This window comes from Nomascus leucogenys, chromosome 14 (assembly GCF_006542625.1).
Source record: "Nomascus leucogenys isolate Asia chromosome 14, Asia_NLE_v1, whole genome shotgun sequence".
NCBI lineage: Eukaryota > Metazoa > Chordata > Mammalia > Primates > Hylobatidae > Nomascus > Nomascus leucogenys.
The window spans coordinates 44744034-44759154 of record NC_044394.1 but is presented as its reverse complement, the minus strand read 5'-3'; positions in this window follow the sequence as shown (position 1 = coordinate 44759154).

Below are 15121 nucleotides of genomic sequence, written 5' to 3'. Positions count from 1 at the left end.
TTCTGTGTAGTTTTTATTTGAAGATATTCCTTTTTCCCCTATAATTGCCTTAGCGCACGGAATGTCCACTTACAGTTTCTACAGAAAGAGTGTTTCCGAACTGCTCAATGAACAGTAACTTCAACTCTGTTAGTTGAATGGACAGAACAGAAAGTTGTTTCACCGAATTCTTCTGTGTAGTTTTTATTTGAACATACTCCTTTCTCCCCTATATGCCCGATAGGGCTCTGAATATCCACATGCAGTTTCTACAGAAAGACTGTTTCGGTACTGCTCTATCAAAAGTAAGGTTCAACACTGTTAGTTGAATGCCCAGAACATAATGAATTGTCGCAGAATGCTTCTGTGTAGTTTTTATTTGAAGATATTCAATTTTCCATTTTAGGCCCCTTATGTCCTAAAATGTCCACTTGCAGTTTCTACAGAAAGAGTGTTTCAGAACTGGTCAATCAAAAGTAAGTTTCAACTCTGTTAGTTGCCTGCATAGAACAGAAATAAGTTTCGCAGAATACTTCTGTGTAGTTTTTATTTGAAGTTATTACTTTTTCCACTATAAGCCGGTTAGCGCTCCGAATATCCACTTGCAGTTTCCACAGAAAGAGTGTTTCGGAACTGCTCAATCAAAAGTAAGATTCAACTCTGCTAGTTGAATGAACAGACCAGAAAGAAGTTTTACAGAATGCTTCTGTGTAGTTATTATTTGAAGATACTCCTTTTTCCACTTTAGGCCGCTTAGTGCTCCATGTCTCCAGTTACAGTTTCTACAGAAAGACTGTTTCAGAACTGCTCAATGAAAAGTAAGCTTCAACTTTGTTAGTTGAATGCACACAACATAAAGAATTTTTGCAGAATGCTTCTGTGAAGTTTTTATTTGAAGATATTCCTTTTTCAACTATAGGCTCCTTAGCGCTCTGAATGTCCACTTGCAGTTTCTACAGAAAGACTGTTTCAGAACTGCTCAATCAACATCAAGTTTCAACTCTGTTAGTTGAACGCACAGAACAGAAAGAAGTTTCACACAATGCTTCAGTGTAGTTTTTATTTGAAAATATTCCTTTTTCGACTGAAGGCCCCTTAGCACTCTGAATGTGCACCTGCAGTTTCTACAGAGTGTTTCAGACTGCTCAATCATGAGTAAGTTTCAACTCTGTTAGTTGAATTCACAGAAGAGAAAGAAGTTCCACAGAATGCTTCTGTGTAATTTTTATTTGAAGATACTCCTTTTTCCACTATAGACCACTTAGCGCTCAAATGTCCGTTTGCAGTTCCTACAGAAAGTGTGTTTCTGAACTGCTCAATAAAAGGTAGGTTTGAACTCTGTTACTCGAATGCGCAGAACAGAAGGAAGTTTTGTAGAATGCTTCTGTGTAATTTTTACATGTAGATATTCCTTTTTCCACTGTAGGCCACTTAGCGCTCCGAATGTCCACTTGCAGTTTCTATAGAAAGAAAGTTTCAGAACTGCTGAATCAAAACTGATGTTCAATTCTGCCAGTTGAATGCACAGAACAGAATGAAGTTCCACAGAATGCTTCTGTGTAGTTTTTATTTGAAGATATACCTTTTTCCACTGAGGCCACTTAGCGCTCCAAATGTCCACTTGGAGTTTCTACAGAAAGAGTGTTTCAGAACTGCTAATCAAAGTAAGGTTCAGATCTGTTAGTTGAATGCACAGAACAGAAAGAAGTTTCACAGAATGCTTCTGTGTAGTTTTTATTGGAAGATATTCCTTTTACCACTATAGGCCCCTTAGTGCTCTGATTGGCCACATGCATTTTCTACACAAACAGTGTTTCAGAACTGTGGAATCAAAAGTAAGTTTCAACACTGTTAGTTGAATGCACACAGTAGAAAGAAGATTCACAGAATGCTTCTGTGTAATTTTTATTTGAAGATACCCATTTTTCCACTATAGGCCCCTTAGCTCTCAGAATGTTCTCTTGCAGTTTCTACAGAAAGAGTGTCTCAGAACTACACAATGTAAAGTAAGTTTCAGCACTGTTAGTTCAATGCTTAGAACCAAAAGAAGTTTCACAGAAATCTTCTGTGTAGTTTTTATTTGAAGATATTCCTTTTTCCACTACAGGCCCATTAGCGCTTCGAATGTCCTCTTGCAGTTTGTACAGAAAGAGTGTTTCAGAACTGCTCAAACAAAAGTAAGGTTCAACTCTGTTAGATGAACGCACAGAACAGAAAGAAGTTTCGCAGAATGCTTCTGTGTAGTTTTTATTTGAAGATATTCCTTTTTCCCCTATAGGCCCCTTAGTGATCCGAATGTCCACTTGCTGTTTCTACAGAAAGAGTGTTTCAGAACTGCTGAATCAAAAGTAAGTTTCAACTATGTTAGTTGACTGGACAGAACAGAAAGGATTTTCGCAGAATGCTTCTGTGTCGTTTTCATTTGGAGCTATGCCTTTTTCCCCTATAGGCCCCTTAGGGATCACAATGTCCTCTTGCTGTTTCAACAGAAAGAGTGTATCAGAACTGCTGAATCAAAAGTAAGTTTCAACTCTGTTAGTTGACTGGACAGAACGGAAAGAAGTTTCGCAGAATGCTTCAGTGTAGTTTTTATTTGAAAATATTCCTTTTTCCACTAAAGGCCCCTTAGCGCTCTGAATGTCCAGTTGCAGTTTCTACAGAAAGAGTGTCTCAGAACTGCTTAAACAAAAGTAATCTTCAACTCTGTTAGATGAATGCACAGAACAGAAAGAAGTTTCACAAAATGCTTCTCTGTAGTTCTTATTTGAAGATGTTCATATTTCCACTATAGGCCCCTTAGCGCTACAAATGATCACTTGCAGTTTCTAAAGAAAGAGTGTTTCAGAAATGCTCTATCAAAAGTAAGATTCAACACTGTTAGTTGAATGCACAGAACAGAAAGAAGTTTCACAGAATGCTTCTGTGTAGTTTTTATTTGAAGATATTCCTTTTTCCACTGTAGGCCCATTAGCGCTCTGAATGCCCACTTGCAGTTTCTACAGAAAGAGTGTTTCAGAACTGCTCAATGAAAAGTAATGTTCAACACTGTTTGTTGAATGCACAGAACAGAAAGAAGATTCACAGAATGCTTCTGTGTAGTTTTTATTTGAAGATATCCCTTTTTCCACTATAGGCACTTTACCTCTCTGAATGTCCACTTGCAGTTTCTACAGAAAGAGTGTCTCAGAACTATCAAATGAAAAGTAAGGATCAACACTGTTAGTTGAATGCGCAGAAGAGAAAGAAGTTTCACAGAATGCTTCTGTGTAGTTCTTATTTGGAGATATTGCTTTTTCCACTATAGGCCCCTAAGCGCTCTCAATGTCCACTTGCAGTTTCTACAGAAGGAGTGTTTCAGAACTGCTCAATCAAAAGTAAGGTTCAACTCAGTTAGTTGAATGCACAGAACAGAAAGAAGTTTCACAGAAAGCTTCTGTGTAGTTGCTATTTGAAGATATTCCTTTTTCCTCTTTAGGCCCCGTAGCTCCACGGATGCCCACTTGCAGTTTCTACAGAAAGAGTGTTTCAGAACTGCTCAATCAAAAGTAAGTTTCAACTCTGTTAGTTGAATACACAGAACAGAAAGAAGTTTCACAGAATGCTTCTGTGTAGTTTTTATTTGAAGATACTCCTTTTTCTACTATAGGCCCCTTAGCACTCCGAATGTCCACTTGCTGTTTCTACAGAAAGAGTGTGTCAGAACTGCTCAATCAAAAGTAAGCTTCAACTCTGTTAGTTGAATGCATAGAACAGAAACAAGTTTCACAGAATGCTTCTCTGTAGTATGTATTTGAAGATGTTCCTTTTTCCACTATAGGCCCCTTAGCACTCCAAATGATCACTTGCAGTTTCTACAGAAAGAGAGTTTCAGAAATAATCAATCAAAAGTAAGATTCAACACTGTTAGTGGAATGCACAGAACAGAAAGATGATGCACAGAATTCTTCTGTGTAGTTTTATTGAAGATATTCCTTTTTCCACTGTAGACCCCTTAGCTCCACGAATGTCCACTTGCAGTTTCTACAGAAAGAGTGTTTCAGAACTGCTCAATCAAAAGTAGGTTTCAACTCTGTTAGTTGAAGGCACAGAAAAGAAAGAACTTACACAGAATGCTTCTGTGTAGTTTTTATTTGAAGATATTCCTTTTTCCACTGTATGCCCCTTAGCGCTCCGAGTCTCCACTTGCAGTTTCGACAGAAACAGTGTTTCAGAACTGCTCAATCAAAAGTAATGTTCAACCCTGATGCTTGAATTCAGAGAACATAAAGAATTTTCACAGAATCCTTCTGTGTAGTTTCTATTTGAAAATATTCCTTTTTCCATTGCAGGCTCCTTAGCGCTCGGAATGTCCACTTGCAGTTTCTACAGAAAGAGTGTTTCATAACTGCTCAATCAACGGTAAGTTTCAACTCTGTGAGTTGAATGCACAGAACTGAAAGTCGTTTCACAGAATGCTTCTGTGTAATTTTTACATGTAGATATTCCTTTTTCCACTGAAGGCCCCTTTGCGTTCTGAGTGTCCACTTGCAGTTTCTACAGAAAGAGTGTTTCAGAACTGCTCAATCAAAAGTAAAGTTCAACACTGTTAGTTGAATTCACAGAACATAAAAAAGTTTCACACAATGCTTCTGTGTAGTTTTCATTTGAAGATATTCCTCTTTCCACTATAATCGCCTTAGCCCACGGATTGTCCACTTGCAGTTTCTACAGAAAGAGTGTTTCAGACTGCTCAATCATAAGTAAGTTTCAACTAAGTTCGTAGAATGAACAGAATAGAAAGAAGTTTCACAGAATGCTTCTGTGTAGTTTTTATTTGACGATATTCCTTTTTCCCAAATAGGCCCCTTAGGGCTCCGAATGTCCACTTGCAGTTTCTACAGAAAGAGTGATTCAGAACGGCTGAATCAAAAGTAAGTTTCAACTCTGTTCGTTGAGTGCACAGAACAGAAAGAAGTTTCGCAGAATGCTTCTGTGTAGTTTTTATTTGAAGATATTCCAGTTTCCACTATAGGCCCCTTAGCGCTCTGAATGTCCACTTGCACTTTCTACATAAAGACTGTGTCAGAACTGCTCAACCAAAAGTAAGCTTCAAGTCTGGTAGCTGAATCCACAGAACAGAAAGAAGTCTCACAGAATGCTTCTGTGTAGTTGTTATTTGAAGATAATCCTTTTTCGACTATAGGCCCCTTTGCGCTGCAAATGTCCACTTTCAGTTTCTACAGAAATAGTGTTTCGGAACTGCTCAATCAAAAGTAAGGTTAGGTCTGTTACTGGAATGCACAGAACAGAAAGAAGTTTCACAGAATATTTCTGTGCAATTTTTATTTGAAGACATTACTTTTTCCACTATAGGCCCATTAGCACTCCGAATGTCCACATGCTGTCCACACAGAAAGAGGGTTTCAGAACTGCTCAATCAAAAGGAAGGTTCAACTCTGTTAGTTGAATGCACAGAACAGAAAGAAGTTTCGCAGAATGCTTCTGCGTAGTTTTTATTTGAAGATATTCCTTTTTCCCCTATAGACCCCTTAGGGCTCGGAATGTCCCCTTGCAGTTTCTACAGAAAGAGTGTTTCAGAACTGCTCAATCAAAAGTAAGGCTCAACTCTGTTAGTTGAATGCACAGAACAGAAAGAAGTTTCACAGAATGCTTCTGTGTAGTTTTTATTTGAAGATATTCGTTTTTCCTCTTTAGGCCCATTAGCTCCAAGAATGTCCCCTTGCAGTTTCTACAGAAAGAGTGTTTCAGAACTGCTCAATCAAAAGTAAGGCTCAACTCTGTTAGTTGAATGCACAGAACAGAAAGAAGTTTCACTGAATGGTTCTGTGTAGTTTTTATTTGAAGATATTCCTTTTTCCTCTTTAGGCCCCTTAGCTCCAAGAATGTCCCCTTGCAGTTTCTACAGAAAGAGTGTTTCAGAACTGCTCAATCAAAAGTAAGGCTCAACTCTGTTAGTTGAATGCACAGAACAGAAAGAAGTTTCACAGAATGCTTCTGTGTAGTTTTTATTTGAAGATATTCCTTTTTCCACTGTGGGGCCCTTAGCGCTCCGCATCTGCCCTTGCACTTTCTACAGAAAGACTGTTTCAGAACTGCACAATCAAAAGTAAGTTTCAACTCTGTTAGTTGAATGCACACAACATAAAGAATTTTCACAGAATGCTTCTTTGTAGTTTTTATTTGAAGATATTCCTTTTTCCACTATAGGCCCCGTAGCGCTCCAAATGTCCACTTGCAGTTTGTACAGAAAAAGTGTTTCAGAACTGGTCAATCGAAAGGAAAGTTCCACTCTGTTAGTTGAATGCACAGAACAGAAAGAAGTTTCACCGAATGCTTTTGTGTAGTTTTTATTTGAAGATATTCCTTTTTCCCCTATAGGCCCCTAAGTGTTCCGAATCTCCACTTGCAGTTTCTACAGAAAGACTGTTTCAGAACTGCTCAATCAAAAGTAAGTTCAACTCTGTTAGTTGAATGCACAGAACAGAAAAAGTTTCACAGAATGCTTCTGTGTAGTTTTTATTTGGAGATATTACTTTTTCCACTATAGGCCCCTTAGCGCTCCAAGTGTCCACTTGCAGTTTCTACAGAAAGACTGTGTCAGAACTGCTCAATGAAAAGTAGGCTTCAACTCTGGTAGTTGAATGCAGAGAACAGAAAGAAGTTTCACAGAATGCTTCTCTGTAGTTTTTATTTGAAGATATTCCTTTTTTGACTATAGGCCCCTTAGCACTCCAAATGATCACTGGCTGTTTCTACATAAAGAGTGTTTGAGAAATGCTCAATCAAAGGTAAGATTCAATACTGTTTGTTGAATTCACAGAATGGGAAGAAGTTTCACAGAATGCTTCTGTGTAGTTTTTATTTGAAGATATTCCTTTTTCTACTATAGGCCTGTTAGCGGTCCGAATCACCACCTGCAGTTTCTACAGAAAGACGGTTTTAGAACTGCTCAATCAAAAGTAAGCTTCAACTCTGTTAGTTGAATGCACAGAACAGAAAGAAGTTTCGCAGAATGCTTCTGAGTAGTTTTTATTTGAAGATATTTCTTTTCCCACTTTAGGCCCCTTATCTCCTCGAATATCCACATGCAGTTTCTACAGAAAGTGTGTTTCAGAACTGCTCAAGCAAAAGTAAGTTTCAACTCTATTAGTTGCATGCACCAAACATAAAGTATTTTCGCGGAATGCTTCTGTGTAGTTTTTATTTGAAGATATATCTTTTTCCCATATAGGCCCGTTAGCGCTCCGAATGTCCACTTGCAGTTTCTTCAGAAAGAGTGTTTCAGAACTGCTCAGTCAAAAGTAAGGTTCAACACTGTTACTTGAATGCACAGAACAGATTGAAGTTTCACAAAATGCTTCTGTGTAGTTTTTATTTGAAGATATTCTTTTTTCCACTATAATCCCATTAGCGCACGGAATGTCCACTTGCAGTTTCTACAGAAAGTGTGTTTCAGAACTGCTCAATCAAAAGTAAGCTTCAACTCTGTTAGTTGAATGCACAGAACAGAAGGAAGTTTCACAGAATGCTTCTGTGTAGTTGTTATTTGAAGATATTTCTTTTTCCACTGAAAGACCCATAGCGCTCTGAATGTGCACTTGCAGTTTCTACAGAAAGAGTGTTTCAGACTGCTGAATCATAAGTAAGTTTCAACTGAGTTAGTAGAATTAACAGAACAGAAAGAAGTTTCACAGAATGCTTCTGTGTAGTTTTTATTTATAGATATTCCTTTTTCCAGTACATGACCCTTAGCGCTCCAAATGTCCACTTGCAGTCTCTACAGAAAGAGTGTTTCAGAGCTGCTCAATCGAAAGTAAGGTTCAACTCTGCTAGTTGAATGCAAGGAACAGAAAGTAGTTTCATAGAATGCGTCTGTGTAGTTTTTATTTGAAGATATTCCTTTTTCCACTACATGTCCCTTAGTTCTCCGAATGTCCACTTGCAGTTTCTACAGAAAGAGTGTTTCAGAACTGCTCAATCAAAAGTAAGGGTCAACACTGTTAGTTGAATGCACAGAACAGAAAGAATTTTCACAGACTGCTTCTGTGTTGTTTTTATTTGAAGATATTCCTTTTTTCCACTGTAATGCCCTTAGCGCTCCGAATATCCACCTGCAGTTTCTTCAGAAAGAGTTTTTCAGAACTGCTCAATCAAAAGTAAGGTTCAACACTGTTAGTTGAATGCACAGAATAGAAAGAAGTTTCACAGAATGCGTCTGTGTAGTTTTTAATTGACGATATTCCTTTTTCCCCTTTAGACGCCTTAGTTCCTCAAATGTCCACTTGAAGTTTGTACAGAAAGACTGTTTCAGAACTGCTCAATCAAAAGTAAGTTTCAACACTGTTAGTTGAATGTACAGAACAGAAACAAGTCTCGGAGAATCCTTCTGTGTAGTTTTTCTTTGAAGATATTCCTTTTTCCAATACAGACCCCTCAGCATGCTCCGAATGTCCACTTGCAGTTTCTACAGAAAGAATGTTTCAGTACTCCTCAATCAAAAGTAAGGGTCAACTCTGCTAGGTGAAAGAAAAGAACCGAAAGAAGTTTCACAGAATGCTTCTATGTACTTTTTTTTGAAGGTATTCCTTTTTCTACTGAAGGCCCCTTAACGTTCTGAATGTCCACTTGTAGTTTCTACAGAAAGAGTGTTTCTGAACTGCTCAATCAAAAGTGAAGTTCACATCTGTTCGTTGAAGGCCCAGAACAGCAAGAAATTTCACAGAATGCGTCTGTGGAGTTTTGATTTGAAGATATTCCTTTTTCCACTATAGGCCCATTAGCGCTCGGAATGTCCACTTGCACTTTCTACAGAAAGATTGTTTCAGAACTGCTCAATCAAAAGTAAGGTTCAAATCTGTTTGTTGAATGCACAGAAAAGAAAGTAGTTTCACACAATCCTTCTGTGTAGTTTCTTTTGGAGATATTCCTTTTCCCACTATAGGCCCGTTAGCACTCCGAATGTCCACTTGCAGTTCGTACAGAAAGAGGGTTTCAGAAGTACGCAATCAAAAGGAAAGTTCAACTCTGTTAGTTGATGGCACAGAACAGAAAGGAGTTTCGCAGAATGCTTCAGTGTATTTTTTATTTGAAGATATTTCTATTCCACTATAGGCCCCTTAGTGCTCCGAATGTCCACTTGCAGTTTCTACAGAAAGAAAGTTTCAGATCGGCTCAATCAAACGTAAGGTTCAACTCAGCTAGTTGAATGCACCACACAGAAAGAAGTTTCACAGAATGCTTCTGTGTAGTTTTTATTTGAAGATATTCCTTTATCCACTGAAGGCCCCTTAGCGCTCCAAGTTTCCACTTGCAGTCTCTACAGAAAGAGTGTTTCAGAACTGCTCAATCAAAAGTAACGTTCAACTCTGCTAGTTGAATGCACGGAACAGAAAGTAGTTTCATAGAATGAGTCTGTGAAGTTTTTATTTGCAGATATTGCTTTTTCCACTACATGTCCCTTAGCGCTCTGAATGTCCACTTGCAGTTTCTACAGAAAGAGTGTTTCAGAACTGCTCAATCAAAAGTAAGGTTCAACACTGTTAGTTGAATGCACAGAATGGAAAGAATTTTCACAGACTGCTTCTGTGTTGTTTTTATTTGAAGATATTCCTTTTTCCACTATAATGTTCTTAGCGCTCCGAACATCCACCTGCAGTTTCTACAGAAAGAGTGTTTCAGAACTGCTCAATCAAAAGTAAGGTTCAACTCTGTTAGTTGAATGCACAGAAGAGAAAGAAGTTTCACAGAATGCTTCTGTGTAGTTTTTATTTGAAGATATTCCTTTTTCCACTATAGGCCCCTTAGCACTCTGAATGTCCACTCGCAGTTTCTACAGAAAGAGTGTTTCAGAACAGCTAAATCAAAAGTAAGGTTCAACTCTGTTAGTTGAATGCACAGAACAGAAAGAAGTTTTTCAGAATGCTTCTGTGTAGTTTTTATTTGAAGATATTCCTTTTTCCACTATAGGCCCCTTAGCTCTACGAATGTCCACTTGCATTTCTAGAGAAAGACTGTTTCAGAACTGCTCAACCAAAGGTAAGGTTCAACTCTGTTAGTTGAATGCAGCAGAACAGAAAGAAGTTTCACAGAATGCTTCTGTGTAGTTTTTATTTGAAGATATTCCTTTTTCCACTATAGGCCACTTACCGCTTTGAATGTCCAAATGCTCTTACTACAGAAAGAGCGTTTCAGAACTGCTCAATCAAAAGTAAGGTTCAACTCTGTTAGGTGAATGTACAGAACAGAAAGAAGTTTAACAGAATGCTTCTGTGTAGGTTTTATTTGAAGATATTCCTTTTTCCACGATAGGCCTCTTTGCCCTGGAAATGTCCTCTAGCAGTTTCTACAGAAAGAGTGTTTCAAAACTCCTCAATCAAAAGTAAGTTTCAACTCTGTTAGTTGAATGCACAGATCGTAAAGTAGTCTCACAGAATGCTTCTCTGTAGTTTTTATTAGAATATATTCATTTTTCCACCATGGGACTCTTACCACTCCACATGTCCACTTGCAGTTTCTGCAGAAAGAGTGTTTGAAAACTCGTCAATCATAAGGAAGTTTCAACTCCGTTAGTTGAATGCAAAGATCAGAAAGAAGATTCACACAATGCTTCTGTGTACTTACCATTTGAAGATATTCCTTTTTCCATGATAGACCGCATATCGATCCAAATGTCTACTTGCAGTTTCTACAGAAAGAGTGTTTCAAAACTCCTCAATCAAAAGTAAAGTTCAACTCTGTTAGTTGAATGCAAAGATCAATAAGTAGTTTCACAGAATGCTTCTGTGTAGTTTTTATTTGAAGCTATTCCTTTTTCCACGATTGGCTGCATAGCGCTCCAAATATCCAATTGCATTTTCTACAGAAAGAGAGTTTCAAAACTGATGAATCAAAAGTAAACTTCAACTCTCTTAATTGAATGTGCAGATCAGAAGCAAGTTTCACAGAATGCTTCTATGTAGTTTTTATTTGAAGATATTCTTTTTCCACGATCTGCCTCTTAGCGCTCCAAATGTCCACTTACAGTTTCCACAGAAAGAGTGTTTCAAAACTCCTCAATCAAAAGTCAGGTTCAACTCTGTTAGTTGAATGAACAGATCAGAAAGAAGTTTCACAGAATGCTTCGGTGTAGTTTTTATTTGAAGATATTCCTTTTTCCACTATAGGCCTCTTAGCGCTCCAAATGTCCACTTGCAGTTTATACGGAAAGTGTGTTTCAAAACTCCTCAATCAAAAGTAAGGTTCAACTCTGTTAGTTGAATGCACAGATCAGAAAGAAGTTTCGCGCAATGCTTCTGTGTAGTTTTTATTTGAAGTTATTTCTTTTTCCACGATAGGCCCCTTAGCACTCCGAATATCCACTTTATGTTTCTACAGAATGAGTGTTTCAGAACTGGTCAATCAAAAGTAAGCTTCAACTCTGTTAGTTGAATGCACAGAAAAGAAAGAAGTTCCACAGAATGCTTCTGTGTAGTTTTTATTTGAAGATATCTCTTTATCCTCTATAGACCACTTAGCGCTCCGAATGTCCACTTGCAGTTTCTACACAAAGAGTGTTTCAGAACTGCTCAATCAAAAGTAAGCTTCAACTCTGTTAGATGAATGCACAGAACAGAAAGAAGTTTCACAGAATGCTTCTCTGTAGTTTTTCTTTGAAGATATTCCTTTTTCCAATATAGGCCCCTTAGCGCTCCGTATGGCCACTTGCAGTTTCTACAGAAAGAGTGTTTCAGAACTTCTCAATCAAAAGTAAGGTTCAACTCTGTTAGTGGAATGCACAGAAGAGAAAGAAGTTTCACAGAATGCTTCTGTGTAGTTTTTATTTGAAGTTATCTCTTTATCCACTGTAGACCACTTAGCGCTCCGAATGTCCAGTTGCAGTTTCTATAGAAAGAGTGTTTCAGAACTGCTCAATCAAAAGTAAGGTTCAACACTGCTAGGTGAATGCACAGAAAAGAAAGAAGTTTCACAGAATGCTTCTGTGTAGTTTTTATTTGAAGATATTCCTTTTTCCACTATAGGCCCCTTAGCGCTCCGAATGTCGACTTGCAGTTTCTACAGAAAGAGTGTTTCAGAACAGCTAAATCAAAAGCAAGGTTCAACTCTGTTAGTTGAATGCACAGAACAGAAAGAAGTTCTTCAGAATGCTTCTGTGTAGTTTTTATTTGAAGATATTCCTTTTTCCACTACAGGCCCCTTAGCGCTCCGATTGTCCCCATGCCGTTTCTACACAAAGAGTGTTTCAGAACTGCTCGATCCAAAGTAAGCTTCAACACTGTTAGTTGAATTGAGAGAACAGAAAGAAGTTTCACAGAATGCTTCTGTGTAGTTTTTATTTGAAGATATTCCTCTTTCCACTGTAGGCCCCTTAGCACTCCATGTGTCCGCTTGCAGTTTCTACAGAAAGAGGGTTTCAGAACTGCTCAATCAAAAGTAAGCTTCAACTCTGTTAGGTGAATGCACAGAACAGAAAGAAGTTTAACAGAATGCTTCTGTGTAGTTTTTATTTGAAGAGATTCCTTTTTCCATGATAGGCCTCTTAGCGCTGGAAATATCTACTAGCAGTTTCTACAGAAAGAGTGTTTCAAAACTCCTCAATCAAAAGTAAGTTTCAACTCTGTTAGTTGAATGCACAGATCAGAAAGTAGTCTCACAGAAAGCTTCTCTGTAGTTTTTACTGGAAGTTATTCCTTTTCCCACGATGGGACTCTTAGCGCTCCACATGTCCACTTGCAGTTTCTACAGAAAGTGTGTTTCAGAACTGCTCCATCAAAAGTAAGGTTCAACTCTGTTAGTAGAATGCACAGATCAGAAGGAAGTTTCCCAGAATGCTTCTGTGTAGTTTTTATTTGAAGATATTCCTTTTTCCACTTTAGGCCTGAAAGCGCTCCAAATGTCTACTTGCAGTTTATGTAGAAAGAGTTTTTCAAAACTCCTCAATCAAAAGTAATGTTCAACTCTGTAAGTTGAATGCACAGATCAGAAAGAAGTTTCGCAGTATGCTTCTGTTCAGTTTTTATTTGAAGATATTCCTTTTTTCACAATAGTTCTAATAGCTCTCCAAATGTCCACTTGCAGTTTATACAGAAAGAGTGCATCAAAACTCCTCAATCAAAACTAAGGTTCAACTCAGTTGGTTGAATGCACAGATTGAAAGAAGTTTCGGAGAATGCTTCTGTGTAGTTTTTATTTGAAGATTATCCTTTTTCCACGGTAGGCCTCAAAGCGCTCCAAACGTCCACTTTCAGGTTTTACAAATAGAGTGTTGTAAAACTGCTCAATCAAAAGTAAGGTTCAAATCTGTCAGCTGAATGCACAGATCAGAAAGCAGTTTCACAGAATGCTTCTCTGTAGTTTTTATTTAATGTTATTCCATTTTCCACGATATGCTTCATAGCGCTCCAAATGTCCACTTGAAGTTTACACAGAAAGAGTCTTTCAGAACTCCTGAATCAAAAGTTAGTTTTAATTTTGTGAGTTGAATGCAGAGACCAGAAAGAAGTTTCTCAGAATGCTTCTGTGTAGTTTTTAGTTGAAGATATTCCTTTTTCCACAATAGGCCTCTTAGCGATCCAAATGTCCACTTGCAGTTTATACAGAAAGGGTGTTTCAAAACTCCTCAATCAAAAGTAAGGTTCAACTCTGTTAGTAGAATGCACAGATCTGAAGGAAGTTTCCCAGAATGCTTCTGTGTAGTTTTTATTTGAAGATATTCCTTTTTCCACGATAGGCCTCAAAGCGCTCAAAATGTCCCCTTGCAGATTCTAGAAATAGAGTGTTTCAAAACTGCTCAATCAAAGGTAAGGTTAACTCTGTTAGTTGAATGTGCAGATCAGAAAGAAGTTTCACTGAATGTTTCTGTGTAGTTTTTATTTGAAGATATTCCTTTTTACATGATAGGCCTCATGGCACTCCAAATGTCCACTTGCGATTTACACAGAAAGAGTGTTTCAAAACACCTCAATCAAAAGTAAGGTTTTACTCTGTTCATTGAATTCACAGATCAGAAAGAAGTTTCGCAGAATAATTCTGAGTTGTTTTCATTTGAAGATATTCCTTTTTCCATGATAGGCTTCAAAGCGCTCCAAATGTCCTCGTGCAGTTTATACAGAAACAGTGTTGCAAAACTCCTCTATCAAAAGTGAGGTTGAACTCTGTTAGTTGAATGAACAGATCAGAAAGGAGTTTCACAGAATACTTCTGTGCAGATTTTATTTGAAGATATTCCTTTTTCCACGATAGGAATCATAGTGCTCCAAATGTCCACTTGCAGTTTATACAGAAAGAGTATTTCAATACTCAATAATCAAAAGTAAGGTTCAACTCTGTTAGTTGAATACACAGATCAGAAAGAAGTTTCTCAGAATGCTTCTGTGAAGTTTTTACTTGAAGATATTCCTTTTTCCACGATAGGCCACAAAGCGCTCAAAAAGTCCACTGGCAGTTTCTACAAACAGAGAGTTTCTAAACTGCTCAATCAAAAGTAAGGTTCAACTCTGTTAGTTGAATGCACACATCAGAGAGAAATTTCACAGAATGCTTCTGTGTAGTTTTTATTTGAAGATATACCTTTTTTCATGATATTCCGCATAGCACTACAAATGTCCACTTGCAGTTAATACAGAAAGAGTGTTTCAAAACTCCTCAAAGAAAAGTAAAGTTCAACTCTGTTAGTTGAATGCAAAGATCAGAAACAAGTTTCACAGAATGCTTCTGTGTATTGTCTATTTGAAGATATTCCTTTTTCCACGATATGCCTCATAGCACTCCAAATGTCCACTTGCAGTTTATACATAAAGAGTGTTTCAAAACTCCTCCATCAAAAGTAAGGTTCAACTCTGTTAGTTGAATACACAGATCAGAAAGAAGTTTCACAGAATGCTTCCATGTAGTTTTTAGGGGAAGACATTCCTTTTTTCACCATTGGCCTCAATGTTCTCCAATTGTCCACTTGCAGATTCTACAAATAGAGTGTTTCAAAACTGCTCAATCAAAATAATGTTCAATTCTGTTAGTTGAATGCACAGATCAGAAAGAAGTTTCACAGAATGCTTCTGTGTAGGTTTTATTTGAAGTTATTTCTTTTTCCACCATAGGCCTCTTTGCGCTCAAAATGTCCACTTGCAGTTTATAGAGAAAGAGTGTG